The sequence below is a fragment of the Diceros bicornis genome, chromosome 16 (genome assembly GCF_020826845.1).
Source record: "Diceros bicornis minor isolate mBicDic1 chromosome 16, mDicBic1.mat.cur, whole genome shotgun sequence".
In the NCBI taxonomy this organism is placed as follows: domain Eukaryota; kingdom Metazoa; phylum Chordata; class Mammalia; order Perissodactyla; family Rhinocerotidae; genus Diceros; species Diceros bicornis.
In genome coordinates, this window is record NC_080755.1 from 12,693,525 (window position 1) to 12,712,361 (window position 18,837).

Below are 18,837 nucleotides of genomic sequence, written 5' to 3' on the forward strand. Positions count from 1 at the left end.
TTATCTGAGAACCTGGGAAAATAATATCAGTCTTTTGTGTCCTGCGTATTTTATGGGGCGTGAGTGGACAATAGCTCTGGGTCCAGGCTCAGAGAAATGGCTGGATCATTAGGACAACAACACTGTCAATGACATCATAGTACAACTTGCATTAATGGTGGTCACCTAATTAGTTAGTACCATTTTTAGTAGCACTGATATGATGGCCCTGGGTTATATTGGTGGGGCACTGACTTGTATGTTCTAATCCCTCCACTGCTGGTAGGACTTGTTCTTGATTTGAACACAGATGTTGATATTTTAAAGATAAATTTAACCTACAAGCTACATACTGATCAGAATTGTGAATCACAGGACTGATGTTTGGGAAGCACTTTGAGTCCCTGGGATATAAATGTTTCTGCTTGGATGGAGTGCCACTGGACTTGATATTAATTCTTATTATTGATTTCTATCAATGGAGACAGGGGCTTCTGAGGAAGAAAAGGGTTGCCTTGCTTAGAACGTAGTGTAGGTAAGCAAGCAAGGCTGAGCATCTCAGTGGCTGTTCTGTCAGCTCCACTCTTATTAACTCTTGAGAAAAACAACCCAAGAAAATCTACAACACCAAAAATGTGCAGCACTGTGCTTGGGAGTTATTTGACATTCTTGCATCTCCTATTCTGGCTCTTGTGTGCTATTTTTAAGCCCTTATTCTCTGAGAAACCACAGAGGAAGAAGAGGTGGGCACAGGCACAAATCCTAGCAGTCTAGGTTACCTTTTGAATAATAAATCAATCCACTGGGTCACTATGAGCCTCTAGTGTTTTCCACTGGGTATAAAGAGATTCCCTCTGCTTTCTGGCTGCCTTGGTCCTTTATAAGACCAGTTTTCTTAACAGTATCTCTTTCCCTGGCATGATGCTATCCTTAAACAATATAGTTTTCCCTTGCCTAAAGAGCTGCAGCTGTTTTGATATTTCCCAGAACCCTCTTCTCCCTGTCTCCTTCACTTGTTGCTTGGGAAAGGAAAAGCAACTTCCTTTCTTGGGAAACCCTAATCTTTATTTGTATTTCTATCTTGAAGCAGAACTCGGTAAGTTTTGTCATGTTGTCACTCACTGTAACAAAGACAGAGGGACCGCTCTCCATGTAGCTTTGAAGAGGAGGGGAGTGACAAAATTAATTGGTTGCCATAGACTGGAAGTATAAAAGCCATCTCAATGTATTGTCTGTTGTTAATACCTTTCTTCATTCCTTTTGTTGGTCAGATGTTTTCTTTATGTACCACAGCCTGAGGTTTCTGCAGCTAGGGATTCTCTCCATGACTGTCTTGGTGTTCTTTTGGTTCTTTGGTAAAGGCATTTGACCTAATCATGACAAGCTGATGAGTTGGCTTCATCTCTAGAGTGGAACAGGGACTGTTGGCTGAGAAAATTGTGAATGCTGAAGCTGAGGGCAGAGTTGGCTTATGGAACATTTTATCTGTTCTCTGAGTTTCTTGTCCCAGTACATCAACAAATTTGTTTTTGTTTAAAGACTTTCCCACACAAGCGTCTGCCAAGTTCAGAAGACTGCTTTTTGAGATTGATCTTGGTTTTCTTGGAATGAGAGCTGAGATTATATAAGCTCAGTTGGTCTCAGAGTGAGAAAGTTGGGAGATTCTATGTCCATATACATTAGCCAGATCTGGGTATAGAAGAAGAAGTAGAAAGACCTGGAAACTAGGTGGGTATGGGTGGAAAGTGGGAGGAAAGAACTAATGAAGGGAAGTTTCACTTGTGTCTACTTTTCCTCCTTGTCCTTGAGGCCCTCTGGGTCATCTGGAAGTAAGGAACTGAGGCTGCAATGTTTCATGTTGAGATTGACTTTGGCCACCCTCTCATTTGACTTAAAGTATGCTGGTTTATTAGGTCTTTAGGTTCCTGATCCGTAGATTGGTAGAGACATTGCCAAAATCCAGTGCAGTTCTAGAGTTGCTTTTATAGACTGGACTAGAAGACTCTTTTCCTTTGAGGTGTAAAAAGCACTCTACTGTGATAATCCCACTTGCCAGAGCTTCTTAAAAGAAAGAGGCTACAAAAATGCAATTTAATGGACATGGACATAAATTAAAATGTCCTTAGAGCTTTTGTAAAGTAGGAGATAAGTGTCATTGTAAGATCACAATGTGTGCAGAGTTGTCATTCAATAGGAGCTTCTAGAATCAGGTGGGCTGGGAAATGGCTCTGCCCTGATGAGGGAAGACATTGGTTGATCACTGGGGGATGCCATGCGTTGCTTGAGTTTGGTTTGTGGCTTTAGGTCATAAGACAGTAGAATGAGAGGAACCTGGCGGTTTATCAGAGACAGAAGTGTAGGAGACCACAGTGGCCACTGTGAGTGCTAAATTTAGCACAGTCTTTCTGGGAGGAAATAGATGTCTGCCATGCCCACCTTCTTAGAGAGTAGCATTGCCTTGGGATCTTACTAACTTTCACCAATGCCAGCCAACTGTCTGGTAGCACTGTTGAGGTAGGAGGGGGACCCAGTCAACACATTCTTTTCCTGACTAATTTTATGACATAAGACAAAGAGTACGTCAGATGGAAACCAAGAGCCCAGCTGTTGAAGCTTAGGTGTGCAGCAAAAATGGGCAGCTTAATGCTAATATTTAGTACTTGGAATGAGACTGACTCAGTCAGCCTCAGGCGACGCTGCTCCTCTGCGGGCTGCCCTCTATGGGACTTGCCCTGTAAGACTTCTGGCATGGAGGAACAGGGCTGGCTCCCCAGAAGAAGAGGATGATAAGACGATGCTGAGTTGTACGTGTTCAATTCCTCTCCCAGACTCATCAAATCAGGTAACTTACTCTATTTCCATGGTGAAAAGTAAGGGGTGGGTCAAGAAGTCAGAAGAGCTTAGGGAAAACCCTTCTTCAGAGAAACCAGAGGAGCTGGGAAGATGTGTTCTTTCCTCTTAACAAGTTCTGTTGACAGACACCAGCCTTTTCATGATTGACACCGTCAGCAGTAAGAACACTGCGGCCTTTTCAGGCAGCTTTGGGGACTATAGCATAACAACAGAGCAGATAAATGTTTAAAGGATACTCATTTTCTCAGCATTATCAGTGTCTTCAAAATGCCAGGGGATGTTCTGATTACATTAGCCCATGAAAGTGATACACAGGTGGGTTTGGGAGAAAGAGAACAAAGTACAAGATAAATTCTTATACAGTGCTATGAAATTCACATATCATCAAAGAATGGGGGTGGGTCAGTTGTGAGACATTTTTTGAGCACTCACAGCTCATAAAGAGTTTACATCCTAATGGAGAAGACAAAAGCCAACCAACGCAAGAGAAATAGATATTTAAAAATATAAAATTTATTGTAGTGAGTGTTGTCAGTGATTTTGCTAGGGAGCAGAGTTAACAAGGCAAAGTTTACAAAGAAAGTGAATTTTGATCTGCGATGATGAGGAAAAGCAGAATGTGGGGACAGTGGCCCTGAGGTTCCAGGCATATGGTGAAAACCCATAGAAACATGCTGGAAAGTCTCTGATGCCATCCAAGGTTGAACATGAAGTATTACGATGCTGCTGCCGCTGCCACTGTTGATGGAAAGAAGATAAATGTTGTGACAGACGCCCACAAAGTACTTGGCAAGAAATAAAATTCCATTTAGTATGATACATTTCAAGGGAATGACCTTTAGCATCATGTGGATGTGGCATATTTTTGGCTCATTGCTGAACTATGGGGTTTGGGATCTATACAAATGTGGAAGACATCAGGTTGAAATGCAATACACTATCTCTTGACCAATGTAATTGACAAAGTGAAAATTGCAACAATTCCACACATACACGTTGAAACAACAGAAATAACACCCAAAATACCAGGAAGTGCTTTCTCTAAAAGAAGAAAAAGTGAGAAAAAGCTTTTAAATATATGCTAAAATTTATCTATATTGTTACTTCTAATTCTCTTCTCAGCCTGAAATCGAATGCATAGTTTCTTTGATGTGATAAGAGAAATACTTCTGTCCTTATTCACTAGAGCCAAAGTGACAGAGAGGGTCAATGAGATATCCCCAGGCAAGTTCTCCTATAGACCTGCTAATTCCTACTATTGTCACCCCAATAAAGACTTTAGTACACATTCCTGGTTTCTTGCTTTTAGCTTCTTTTCCTTTCAGTTTACCCAGCTCAAAGCTACTGATAAATATTCCTACAATAATTATTCTTTGTTTCAATTACCAATCTAAAAAATTTTAAATGGTTTTCTATTCTCTATAACATAGTATCAAATTCATTTACTCAATATTCAAAATGATATATAGGATGGATCTATTTTTATTTCAGCTTTAATTCTCTCATTTCATCACACAAATTCTTCAGTAAGTCAAACTGATTTACTCATTGTTTCCCCAAATATCTCTTTGAACTTTCCATCCACTAGGTCTTTGCTCACCCTAGTCTCTCTTATCCCTCCCCTGCCTCTATCTAAATCCCTCCCATAAGTACAAATTCAGGTAAAATTCACATTCTGCATGAAATTTTCTCCAACACTGCAGTCAGATTTTCTCTTTATTGTCTGTACCATACATGTGTCATTTACCGTATTTCAAGTGTATTCATGATTTTATGTTCATGTTTATACATCGTACCTCTTCAATGAGATTCTTGAGGGCAGAAATCTTTTTGTGTCCTTTTTATGCCTTGCAAAATTCTTTCACATTATAGATTCCAGTGATTAAAAAACATTTTCAGAAAAGGGAAAAGGTGAAGGAATGTGCTACAGAAGTGAGCACAGTGGGTTTCTGAGGCAGTAAAGCACTGTTGAACCAAATGATAATGAAAACATGACATCAAGTATTGAGAGTTGCAGGTAAAGTTTACTTAGAGGGGGCTTATAGCCTTAAATGAATAGTAGAAAATAAGAAAGGCTGAAAACCAATGGCTAGGAATCTATTTCTAGAAGTTAGTAAAAGAACCATAAATTAAAACCAAAGAAAGTAGAAAGAATAAAATAATAAATATAGGAAAAACACGTTAGTAAAAGAGAAAACAAACATGTAATAAAGAGCTTCTAAAAAGTAAAAATTTCTCTATTTGAAAAGACTAATACAGTTAGTAAAGCCAGGGTAAGAATGATCAGGAAAAAGAGAGAAGGCAAAATAGCCATTATCAGAAATGAAAAAGATGACATCACTACAGATCCTATAGCCAGTAAAAAGATAATAAGATATTATAGAATTCTTTATACCAAAAATTTTGAAAATTAAGTGAAATAGATAAATGGATAAGTTCCTAGATAAATTAAAAATAGTCTCGAGAAAAATTAGAAAACCTTAACTGTCATATAATTGTTAATTAAACCGAATTTATAATTTAAAACCATCTCACAAAGAAAACTCTAATCCAGATGGTTTTGCTGATAAATTCTAACAAACATTAAAGGAGAAATAATATCAATTGTACACAAATTCTTCCAGAGAACATAAAAAGAATAAAGAAGACTGTTTATTTCATGAGCCAGTATAACTTTATTTTCCCTTTATATATTTTTTAATTTTGAAATAATTTTAGACTTACAGAAAAGTTGCAAAATAGTACAGTAAGTTCACATTACTCTTTATCCATCTTTCCCTAAAGTTAACAATTTGTGTAACAATAGTACAATTATTAAAACAAGTAAATTAACATTGGATGATACTGTTAACTAAGCCACAATCCTTATTCAAATTCCACCAGTTTTACCCCTAATGTCCTTTTTCAATTCCAGGATTCCATCCAGGATCCCATATTGCATTTAATTGTTGTGTCTCCTTAGTCTCATCCAATCTATGACAGTTCTCCAGTCTTTCCTTATGAACTTGACACTTTTGATGAGTGGTGGTCAGTTATTTAGTAGAATGCCTTTCAATTTGGTTTGTCTGATGTTTCCTCATGATTAGATTGAGGTTATGCATTTTTGGTAAGAATATCACAAATGTGTCTTTCTCACTACATCATATCGGGAGGTATATGATGTTGATATGTCTTATTACTGGTGATGTTAATGTTGATCACTTGGTTACGGTGGTGTCTGCCAGGTTTCTCAGCTATAAAATTCCTGTTTTTCCTCTCCTAATTGGTAAATATCTTGGGAGAGATACTTTGAGACTATGAAAATATCTCAGTTCTCCTCAAACTTTTGACCATTGATGAAATTATGTCTAAGACATCCACACAGAAAATTATAGAGTATAATTGAAAAAATTTAAAGCATGCATGAAAAGACTCGGTATTTTAAAGATATAAATTTTTTCTCAATCCAATCTTAGTCAACAATTCTTATAGATTTTTTTTTTGGTGAAAATTGATAAGCTGTTTTTCAAATTTAGGTGGAAAAACGAAAGACCAGAAATGGCCAAGTTGCTCTTGAAGAAGATGAACACGTAGAACTCACTGTACTGGATATCGAAACATATTATAAAGCTAGAGTAATTTATACAACATGGTAATGGTGCCAAGAGAGATAAATAAATGGAACAGGATACAAGGAACAAACTTATTCATTTATTACTTAATTTTTGAAAAGATGGTCTCTTCAATAAATGCTGCTGGTCAATTTTATAACCATTTGGAATAAATGAGACTGAACCCCTTCCTCATATTAGACATGAAAATCAATTTGTAACTTGCAGATCTCTATGTGAAAGGCAAAACAATAAAGCTTCTGGAAGACAATATAGGACAATCTCTTCCTGTCCTCAGGGGTAGAGAAAGATTTATTAATCAGAATACAAAAAGCTCTAACTGTTGAGGAAAGATTGATTAATTGGATCACTTTAAAATGAAGAACTTCTCTTCATCTAAGACTCTACTAAAAGAGTATAAAGGCAAGCTACTGAGTAGGATAAGATATTTGCAACCCATACACTATTGGTAGTGTATTTTTTAAAAAAATAAACATCCAATTTTATTTACAAAGCATTAAAGCTTCAGTAGGAAGTATCTAAGACTAAATCTCGTCTTGCATAAAACTACAGAACATTAAAAAACAAAATGATGGTGCGTGGAGGAGATGACAAAAGAGAAGAAGAGAGTATGAGTATATTGTAAAAATTGAGAAATTCAAATAGAAACGGATAGAAGATTTTAAGTGGGAGCGTAAATTGGCACAAACACTTTAGGAAACAGTTTAGTGTTTATTATTAAAGTTAAATGAATGAATACCCTATGGCCAAGCAATTCTACTTCTAGTTATATACTCAACAGAAATGCTTGTCATATACACTAATAGATAGGTACAAAAGTGTTCATAGTAGCATTATTCACAATAAACCCAAACTAGAAACATCCTAACTGACAATCAACACTAAGATGCATAAATTAATTGTGATATAATCATGCAATATATGAAATGGCAGTGAAAAGGAACACGCTGCAACTACGTGCCACAACATGAATGAATCCCATAGACATACTATTGAATTAAAAAAGCCAGACACAGAAGAATCCATATCATATGATTCCATTTATGTAAAGTTCAAAAACAGGCAAAATGAACTGTAATGATAGAACTGAGGAGAGTTGTACCAGCTAGGATCCGATCAGGGAAGCAGAACTGCTCAGAGGGCAATGGATTAAGGAATTTATTATAGGGACTGGATGTTATGCGATCGGGAAGGCTGGTGGAGGAGTCAATGCAACGATGTTGCCCCTGCATTTGGGGATGGGCCTGAGTGGCTGGGAGTTTGTAGGACCTCCAGCCAGGAGGGAAAACTGGATGACAAGTTGGGGAGGATAAGGACAGACCGAACCCTGTGCAGACACGCTGGAACCGTCAAGGACAACCTGGAGTCCGTGAGGACAAACTGTTACCTGTTTTTTTCTTTCACCCATTGCCACAGAGCTACACATACACCTGGCCCAGGACTAGGAGAAGCTGAAGGAGGCGGTTGGTGGGAGCTGAAGGAGCTGCAGGCCCGGCTGCTGCCCCACGCCCACAACGGAGCCAGCAGATGGGTGTCAGTGTCAAAGCACCTCGTGCCCTCCAGTGACTTTCATAGCAGAATGGCTATGGTTTTAATCCTGCCTTCCAAATCTTGAGCAAAGTTCTCTCATGACCAAGCCCTAACCTAGGAAATGTAGTTCTGCTTTAGCTACCTCGACACAGTACAAGTCACCGTAAGAGTGGCTTGCCTTTGGGGAAGAGGGCAAGAGGGAGTTTGAGAGAAGGCTCTAAGGGGGCATCTGGCATGCTGACAATGTTCTGTTTCTTTGCCTGGGTGATGGTTACAGGGTGTGTACTTTGCTAAAATCCATTTAAGGGGCCAGCCCGGTGGCGCATTAAATGCGCGCGCTCGGCTGCGGCGGCCTGGAGTTCACCAGTTCAGATCCCGGGCGTGCACAGAGGCACCACTTATCAAGTCATGCTGTGGCGGCGTCCCATATAAAGTAGAGGAAGATGGGCGTGGATGTTAGCCCAGGGCCAGTCTTCCTCAGGAAAAAGGAGGATTGGCAGATGTTAGCTCAGGGCCGATCTTCCTCACACACACACACACAAAAATCCATTTAACGAAACATTCAGGTTTCGTACATTTTCCTTATATTATACACCTTTATACACACACTCCAAAAAAAAGTTAAAGAAAAAAAAAGGAGTGTAGGTTTTGAAGCAAAAAGGCATGACTCCGGTTACTAATCCTGCCAATTTCTAGCTGTATGACTTTGGGCAAATTATGTAATTTCATTATTAGTAATGTGAGGTTAATAGTACTTCCTACCTCACAGGTTTTGTGAAGCGGCAAATGAGATGATTAAATTAGCACTATGGCATATAACGAGCACACAAGAAGGTTTGCTTTCATTGCTGTTCTAAACATATTAATAGATTGTATTGTTATATTTTACATATGATGATATATATGTATAATGATATATCGTAATGATAATAGGTACCCTTTTGAGCACTTACTGTGTTTCAGACACTGTTATAGGCAATTTTCATTTGAATGAATGAAATGCTCACTGAAACCTTGTAAAAATCCTTTGAGGTGAATTCTATTATTACCTCCACAACACAGATGAGTAAATTGAGTCAAAAGAGGTTAAATAGCTATCCAAGTTCACACAGCTTGTAAGTACTGGAGCCAAGGATTCATACCCAGAGCTCACATGTTTCAGTAGAAGGTAGGTTGGGGCGGGTGGATAGGTTCACGTGGGCAATGTGCATTAGTCAGGGCTGATTTGGTTGGAACTCAGAGAAACCCAACTCCACCTATTAGCTTAGGCAAAATGAGTGATTTAAAGGAAGATTATTGAAATATTGCACAAGACCATGGGAAAGACAAAGACACAGCGAGGGCCAGAGTCTACTGGAACCAAGACTTCAAGGCCACCAGGCCTCTCTTTCTCTCATGTCTCCTTTCTGCTTGTCTCTACCTTGTTGCCTTAATTCTTGCGTACTGCAAATAAGCTTCTCCACATAGAAGGAACCATGGCAGCCAACAGCTCCTGGGTTTCACATTCTGTGTTTCCCATCCCTGAGAGAGGCTGCCACTCTTCCCTTACGTCCAGGATAAAAATTTGGAGTAAGGACTGATTAGTCCAGATTGGGTTAGCCATCAACCCACACCTATGGCTAGAGGAGCAGAATCTTATAAATTGACCTGGTCTGTGTATGGGGCCCCTCTTGGAGAAGGAGTTACAGGGTCACTGTTGGGAAAGGCAGTCTCATGGAGGTAGTCTTTCGACCCCACCATGACCATGTAAGAATGGGCCTTGGGCCTGGAACAGTCCCTTACCTTAAGAGATAGAGTCCTCACAGCTTGTGCTGGGCTGTTAGTCCCTTGCGTGGGAATAGCTTTCTCTGTTTCAGACTCAATGTGTACTCCTTTATCCTGTTTGTGTGTAAGTGGCACCTGGCCCACTTTTATATCTGTCCCCTGTGGGGAGAACATGGAGTTCTTCATTCTGAGGCACAAGTGGGGTGCGTGCAGGCCAATTGCTGCTGGGAGGGGCCCTCTGGCCATGGGAGACCGACACCCACTGTTGAAGCTGATCTTGCTGTGTCTCCTCTGAGTAGAATGTTCCATCCAGTGCTTGGCTGCACTGGGTTTTCCTTGGTGACTCTGATAGCAGGATGCAGTGGGCAGCAGTGTGTCACTTGCTCAACAGTCACAAAGACTCGTTTCTACTGTGAATGATATGGAAAATAAAGCCAAACAGCAAAACGCATGGGTTACCCTGGTATAAAGCCTACGTCTGCGGGAAGAGTGTCATTCCTTATCTGTGTTCCAGGACTTTCACTTTAACGATCACATTTCCTGGTAGACAAAGATTTGAGGATGAACCAGATCAAGGGTGAGAGACAGACTGTAGCTGTATTACTTTGCTGAGTCACATTCTAATGCAGGATATCTAATAAGCAAAGGAAAAGAATAAGTACCAAGAAGTCAACTACCGTTCTGGAAAATCGGTTTTGAAAACAAACATGCCCATAAACTGCAGGAAGTCGTCTCTCTTTCCAGTTATTCATACTATATAGCATCTCTGAAAACTAAGGCAGGTAGGATAACAACCTATAACATTTTCAGACACTTTGCCAAGTGATTTTGCAAAAATATTTAGAGAACTTATGAAAATTAACCTTTAGATTGAAGGCTCTTTTTGTGTTAAAATATCAGTTTCTTGAAACTTTAAGTTTCAATGGGAAAAGAATGTAGTTTGGGTTATGGGTCAGGTTGGGAGTATTGGGTGAAGGAAGAAAGAATGATGTCACAGTGAAGCACTTAATTCAGGGAAAAAAAAGTGCCTCATTTCCCAGAATATTTGCTAGGGAAAGGTGGAAAGAAAAGGGGGAGCTACCCACACAAATTCTGCTGGCTTACACTTGATATTCTTTTACCATGCCTAAAAGATGACTTATAACAATAACATTTAGTATCAGAAATGTATTTGTAATCAACTTTTGATGATTTAAGGCAAAAAGAAAGAAACATATAATTTAAAAATTATTCCTACTTCGCCTTGGAAACTGGTCTGTAAATTAACACAAATGTTAGCATACTATATATGCTATTCTGCATTTTTTAAGTTAAAATTTATCTGGGTATCTTTCTGTAACTGTACATAGAAGCTATCTCATTCTTTTTGATGGATAAAGAGTTTTTCAGAGTATTTGATATAAGAGTTATCATAATTAAACAGAGACCCATTAGGGGACATTTTGTTTATGTCCAATATTTTGCTATAACAAATAATACAATGAATAGCCCTGTACACATTCTATTTTGCCCACATGTATTTTTTTTTTTTTTTTTTTTTTTTGTGTGTGAGGAGATCAGCCCTGAGCTAACATCCGCCAATCCTCCTCCTTTTTTGCTGAGGAAGACGGCCCTGGGCTAACATCGGTGCCCATCTTCCTCCACTTTATATGGGACGCCGCCACAGCATGGCTTACCAAGCAGTGCGTCGGTGCACGCCCGGGATCCGAACCAGCGAACCCCGGGCCGCCGCAGCGGAGCGCGCGCACTTAACCGCTTGCGCCACCGGGCCGGCCCCTTGCCCACATGTATTTTGCGGCATAATTTCTAGAAATAAAATTGCTTTATCAAAGTGTATGTGCCTTTTTAGTTTTAGTAGGAGCTGCAAATTACTCTTTATGGAGGTTTTATCAATTAACATTCTACTCCAGTACTGTGTTAACAAAATGTGTTATGAGGTTTGTTTATCATTGTTACTGCTAGGTAAAAAATGGTATCTTAGAGTAGTTTTTCATTTCTCTGCTTATGAGTGAGGTTGAACATATTTTCATGTGTTTAACAGACATTGGAATTTCTTTTCTGCGAACTATCTATACACGACTTTTGTCAATTTTTCTGATGGGTAGTTCTTTATTGATTTGTAAGGGCTCTTTATATATTAAGGAAATTAACCTTATGCAATTAAATGAGTTGCAATCTTAAAAAATATAGTTTGGTTTTGATTTTGTCTATGGTATTGCATTACTGCACAGATTTTAAAAATTTTATGTGGTTGGATTTAGCAATATATTCTTTTATGGTTTTCTCACTTAGAGAATATAAAAATTTCCTCCATAGTTTACATTAGTTTTTTAGGGTTTCTTTTTTTTCACATTTAGATCTTTGATCCATCTGGAATTAATTTTTTTTTTTTTTTTTTTTAGGAGGAGGACCAGCCCTGAGCTAACATCCAATGCCAATCCTCCTCTTTTTTGCTGAGGAAGACTGGCCCTGGGCTAACATCCATGCCCATCCTCCTCTACTTTATATGGGACGCCGCCACAGCATGGCTTAACAAGTGGTGCGTCGGTGCACACCCGGGATCCAAACCGGCGAACCCCGGGCCGCCGCAGCGGAACGTGCGCACTTAACCGCTTGCGCCACCGGGCTGGCCCCCTGGAATTAATTTTATTGTAGTATGTGAGGTTGGTATCCAAGTTAATTAATTTCCAATGATAATCTAGTTATCACAATAATAAGTACTGAATAAGCAAATGTTTCCGCATTGATTCAAAATGGCATTTATAGTAGACTAACTAACCCTTTATGTCTATTGTAGTCTACTATTAGACTTTCTGTAATATTTATGTGATATTTTATATTATATTTCATTTCTCTCTCTACACATGAATTAGAATCCTGCTATGGTAGGTAGGCAAAATAATGCCCCCCCAACCCCCAAAGAGGTCCACATCCCAATCCCTGGTACCTATGAATGTTACCTTACATCGCCAAATGATGATATGATAAAGGGAACTATGATATGGGAAACTATGATAAAGGGAAAAACTTTGAGATGGGGAGATTTTCTTAGATTATCCAGGTGGGCAAAATTTAGTCACAGGGGTTCATTAAAATCAGAGAAACTTTTTCATCTGTGTTCAGAGTGAGAGGTAGTTGTGACTACAGAAAAATGGTCAGAGAAATGCAACATGGTTGGCTTTGAACATAAAGGCAGAGGACCACGTACCCATTTCTAACCCCAACAATCATGAATTCACGGCCGGTTGTGCATCTTCCACTCTCCCATCCACTCCCCATATTGTTTTGAAGCAAATCTCAGATATCATATCTCATTCATAATGTATTCCTAAATATCAATTGTATTTGATATTTATGTACATTCAATGTGTACATAAATGAATGTACATTCAAAATGTACATTCAATATGTATTCCTAAATATCAGAATTTTTAAAAACCCCAAAAAGACATTATCACAACTAAAAAATTAATTTCTTAATATTATCAAACACTCAGCATTTAAACATCTGGTTATCTAATAAAAGCCATGTATATTTTGCCATTTTTACAATTTTTTCAATTCAGATATATTATATAAATGAAACTATACAGTGTGAAACCTTTTGGGATTAGCATTTTTCACTCAGTATAACTCCCTTGAGATTCATCGAAGTTGTTGCATGTGTCAATGGTTTGTTCCTTTTATTTGCTGAGTAGTATTCCATGGTATAGACATACCACAGTTTGTTGAATCATTCACCCATTGGAATGTCATCTGGGTTGTTTTCAGTTTTTGGCTATTACAAATAAAGATCCTATCAACATCTGTGTAGGTTTTTATGTGAACGCAGTTTTCTCTTCTCTGGGAAAAATGCCCAAGAGTGCAGTTGCTGGGTCGTATGGTAACTGCAGGTTTAGTTATACTTAATCTTTACCTTTTTTCCTTTTTATTTTTTTTTTTTTTTGGTGAGGAAGATTAGCTCTGAGCTAACATCCGTTGCCAATCCTCCTCTTTTTGTTGGGGAAGATTGGCCATGGGCTAACATCTGTGCCCATCTTCCTCTAATTTATATGTGGGATGCCTGCCACAGCATGGCTTGATAAGTGGTGCATAGGTCTGCACCCAGGATCCAAACCTGTGAACCCCAGGCCGCTGAAGTGGAGCCCGTGAACTTAACCACTATGCCACCGGGCCAGCCCCCACTCTTTACCTTTTAATTCGTGTATTTAGACCATTTACATTGAAGGTAATTGTTGATATGTCAAGATTTAAGTCTGCCATTTGTTACCTGTTTGCTGTTTCCTTGTTCCTCTGTTCTCTTTTTTCACCTTTCTATGGATTACTTGCACAATTTTTTTAGGATTCCATTTAGATTTATTTATAATGTTTTTGAGGATATCTCTTAGTTTAATGTTCTTAGTGGTTGCTCTGGGTATTACAATATACGTATGTGACTTGCATTCTAGTGTCAGCATTTTATCACTTCTGGTGAAGTGTGGAAGTCTTATTTTCATTTGGGTTCATTTACCTTGCCCACTTTTAATTATCTTAAAATATCATATGGTACTATAATTTCTGTTTCAATCATCAAATGTGATGTATAAAACTCACAAGGGGAAGGATAGTCTGTATGTATCCATATTTCTGTTCATATTTCCATTGTTCTTCTTTTCTGATCCTCCAAGTTTCCTTCTTTTATCATTTCCTTTTTGTTTGAAGAACATCCTTTAGCTATTCTTCAAGGGTAGGTCTGCTAAGGACAGATTCTATTAGCTGGTCTTCATGTGAGGAAGTCTTTATTTCTGCTGCATTCTTGAAGACGATATAAAGTATAGAATTCAGGATTGGCAGTTCTTTCCTTTCAGCACTTGAAAAATGTGTCACTTCCTTCTGGCCTCTGTGGTTTTAGATGAGAAATTCATTGTCATGCAAATGTTTTTTTTCCTCTTTAGGTAAGATGTTGTTTCTCTGTCTGCTTTCACAAGTTTTTTCTTTGTCTTTAGTTTTCAGACATTTAATTATGGTGTGTTTTGTTATGAATTTCTTTGGGTTTATTCTATTTGTAGTTTGCTTACTTTCTTGAATCTGTAGGTATATGACTTTCACCAAATTTGTAAAGGTTTCAGCCATTCTTTCTTTGAATACCCTTTGAGTGCACTCTCCTTCTCCTTTCTTTCTGGGATCTCAGTGATAGGAATGCTCAGTCTTTTGTTGTGTTCCTACAAGTTTTGGAGCCATTCATTTTCTTCAGTCTATTTTCTCTCTTTTGTTCAGATTGGTACATTCTATTGATCTGTCCTCAAGTTCACTGATTTTATGCTCTGTGCTCTCTACTCTACTGTTGAGCTCATCCAGTGACTTTTTAAAATTTCTGTTTCTGTATTTTTCGGTTCAATAATTCCCATTTGTTTCTTTATTATAACTGAAATTTCTTTGTTGAGATTTTCTATTGTTTTATTTGTTTCAAGAGAATTTATAATTATCTGTAGAAGCACTTTTATGATGGGTGCTTTAAAATCCTTTCCAGATCATTCTAACATCTTATTCATCTCGGTGTTAGCATCAGTTTTCTTTTTCTCATTTGACTTGTGGTTGTCCTGGTTCTTGGCATGACTGGTGACTTTTTATTGCATCCTGGACATTTTGGCTATTATGTTAGGATACTCTGGGTCTTATTTAAATCTTTTATTTTGGGAAATCACCCTGTTTAGGTTTAGCAAGCAGGTCTTGGCCTATTTTGTGGGCTTCAGTCCCAATGACAATTTAATTTCCAGAGCTTTGTGGTACTATTTTGATTTTCTTGGTTGATCTGGTTGCTGGGGCTTGGTTGCTGGGGCTACCATTGATCCCTACTAGTTCTGCCTAAAGGGGCAGAAGGTGCTTCCAGCCTTCTTCCAGCGTTCAGCAGAAGGCTGAGCTGCTGGGCACCTTGAGGTGGGGGAAGGCAATCTCTGGCCCATGGGGATAAAGAGGCTTCCCATTGGGCATTGTTGTAGTGGGATGTCCTTGCTTGCTGCCCGCCTGCCCCACGCCTCTTTGTAGGAGAAGGGAGTCTCAGGCATGGTATGGAAGGAGTGAGCTGCCATAATTTCTTATTGTCAGCAGGGCTCCTGTTTGACTCCCTTGCTTAAGCTGTTAGCCTGTCTTGGTGTTGTTGTAGGACTCCTGTTCCATATGCGGGAGGAATGAGCCTACCTGGACTGCCTTCTGTTGCTAGGTTGGGAATCAGGAGATGCAGGATTTGGTCGCCTTCTTCCGTTGGGTGGAGGAGGGATTGGTTGTAAGGTGCTCTGCCTCATGTTGTTCCTCCAGTCTTGGGGTCCTTCACCAGTCCATATTCCTCTTTCCACCCGACCAGAGTTCTTCCAGACACATGGTAGAGTTGCGTTTCCTTGCTCCCTTTTGGTTGGGTGAGGCCACATATCTCGTTCTAGCCAGTGAGTTGTGAATGGACTTGCCAATGTGAACTCTCCAGAACTCTCTTTCCCTCTGGGAAAGTTCTGGATGGGCTTGTCCATCAGCCTGGATCTCTGACTAACAGCAATCAGCAGATAGTCCCAACTCCCTCCCACTCCCGTAGGTACTAAGTGTGATCAAAGAATAACCTGTATTGCTTTAAGCTACTGATGTTTGGGGTTATTGGTAACTGTAGCTTCAGTTAGCCTATCCTGTCTGGTATAACATTAAATAACATTTTCAAGATGGAACTATAGTTGATATCTATTTTTAAAAGCTTCACACATTTGAAAGTGTCTTTCCCATATGAAAGACAAGTCAGCTGGGGAAGAAAATGTTTAGAGGTCACTTTTTTCCCTTTAAAATTTTGCATATGTTTCTCTACTCTCTTCTGATATTTACTGCTGCATAGAAGAAATATTAGGCTACCCATTGTAAACTTTTGTCTTTTCTCTGAATTCTTGTAGCAATTCTTAATTTTTTTTTTTGCCTGGGATATAATGAATCTTTTCAACATGCATGCACAGGTCTTTCTGTAACTCACAAAATTGTTTTTTGTGCTAACTCTTTGATTATTACTTTATTCACTTATTCATCCACTTCTTTAGTAAACATGTATTAAGCACCTACTATGTGGCACGAACTGTGATGGGTGCTGAGGATGCAGCAGTGAACATGTCATATGATTTTTAAATTTTTTAACAGCTTTATTGAGGTGTAACTTACCAGAAAATTCACCCATTTTAAATGTACAACTCATTAATTTTCAGTAAATTCACAGAGTTCTGCAACCATTACCACAATCCAGTGATAGAACATTTGCATCACCCCAGAAATATCTCTTGTGCCCATTGGCAGTCACTCCCTATTCCCACCCATCCCTAACCCCAGGCAGCTATGATTCTAATTTCTGTCTCTGTAGATTTACCCTTTCTGAATATTTTATATAAGTGGAATCATAAATATGTGGTCTTCTGGATCTGGTTTCTTTTACTTAGCACAATGTTTCCAATATTCATCCATTTTGTAACATGTCAGTATTTCATTCCTTTTAATGGTCGAATAATCTTCCATTCTATGGATATACCACATAAAAAGTGTGGATTTTCCTGTTTTCAACCAACCTCCTTATGTCATGTGATGGTCACATTTTTTAAATTTGATTTACAGCTTAGAAGGGTACTTCTAAGGGATACTGGTCCAATTTCTAGTGTCTAGCTGGCCTTCTACTACGATGATTTTGCTTTATTGAGGTGGCATCTTTTCCCACTTCAGTTATTTGTTTCCTTGATACTTAGAACTGATGAAGTAACTAAAACCATAGTTTCCACAGAGTAAAAGCTACAGATATTTTTCCTATCTTTGCCCCTGGTTGGAAGCACAAAAATGCCAACACTGTCTCCATCTCTTTATTGCACAATTTTTTCCCTAAAAGTTGTTTTCTCTGAATGGATAAAAAGATAGGTAGGAGATAGAGATGTAGAATATTTCTCGGGCTGCCTCAGAAATCTGGGTCTATGTAGTAAAGAAATAGTTGTAGAATTTTCCAAGTTCATGCTGAATTTGGGGACTGAATCATGGAGCAGAAAGTAGAAGTATGACATGTATTTTTACTTATTTATTTATTTATTTTTTTGTGAGGAAGATCAGCCCTGAGCTAACATCCATGCCAATCTTCCTCTTTTTGCTGAGGAAGACCAGCTCTGAGCTAACATCTATTGCCAATCCTCCCCCTTTTTTTCCCCAAAGCCCCAGTAGATAGTTGTATGTCATAGTTGTACATCCTTCTAGTTGCTGTATGTGGGACACGGCCTCAGCATTGCCGGAGAAGCAGTGTGTCGGTGCGCGCCCGGGATCCGAACCCGGGCCGCCAGTAGCGGAGCGGGTGCACTTAACCGCTAAGCCATGGGGCCGGCCCCATCAAACCACAGTTTTGAGGAATAATTAATTCCCTTCAATAACTGATTCATCAAAATCACATATGATGTCAACCAGAGCTTATGATAGTATGAGATGACCAGGATTATTCAAGGAATTGATAAAATTGAAAGCCCAACAAGGCAGACTGTTTGCCCATTGCAGCCTTTGTAGGAAATGAAAAATTTCCATTAGGCTTTTTGAAACATCCATACTCTATCAGAGCACCCCATTTTCAACTCTGTGAAGGCCTAGCAGTCTGGGGACCTCATGGTTGGGAATTGCTGCATCTTCAAGGATCTGAAGTGGCAGAAATTAGGCAGAGGCTGGATTGGTCAACCTGGAGAGACAGAACGCTCTCGCTGTGCTGGGGTATATGTAAGAGACTACTGTCCTCACTTTAAGCTAGGTTAATACCACACAGGGTATATGGGTCTGAGTGGTTAATGTAGATTATCAGCTAACTGTGGAGAGTAACACAATGACTGTTTTTAGTTCAGCATTTATCTTTAAAAAAGTACACAGATATATATTCTTAAATATATATGTATATATGAGTGTGTACACACACACACGTACACACACACACACAGTCTCTGAATCAGTTTCAATAAAACCTGCATCAGTGCAGAGGTACTCATGGAGTGCCTTCAATAAAAAAGTCACTGTGTGTTATGCGATAACATTGAACAGACTCCAGACAGCCTCTTATCTTAGATATACAACAACGTAGCATAACTCAAGC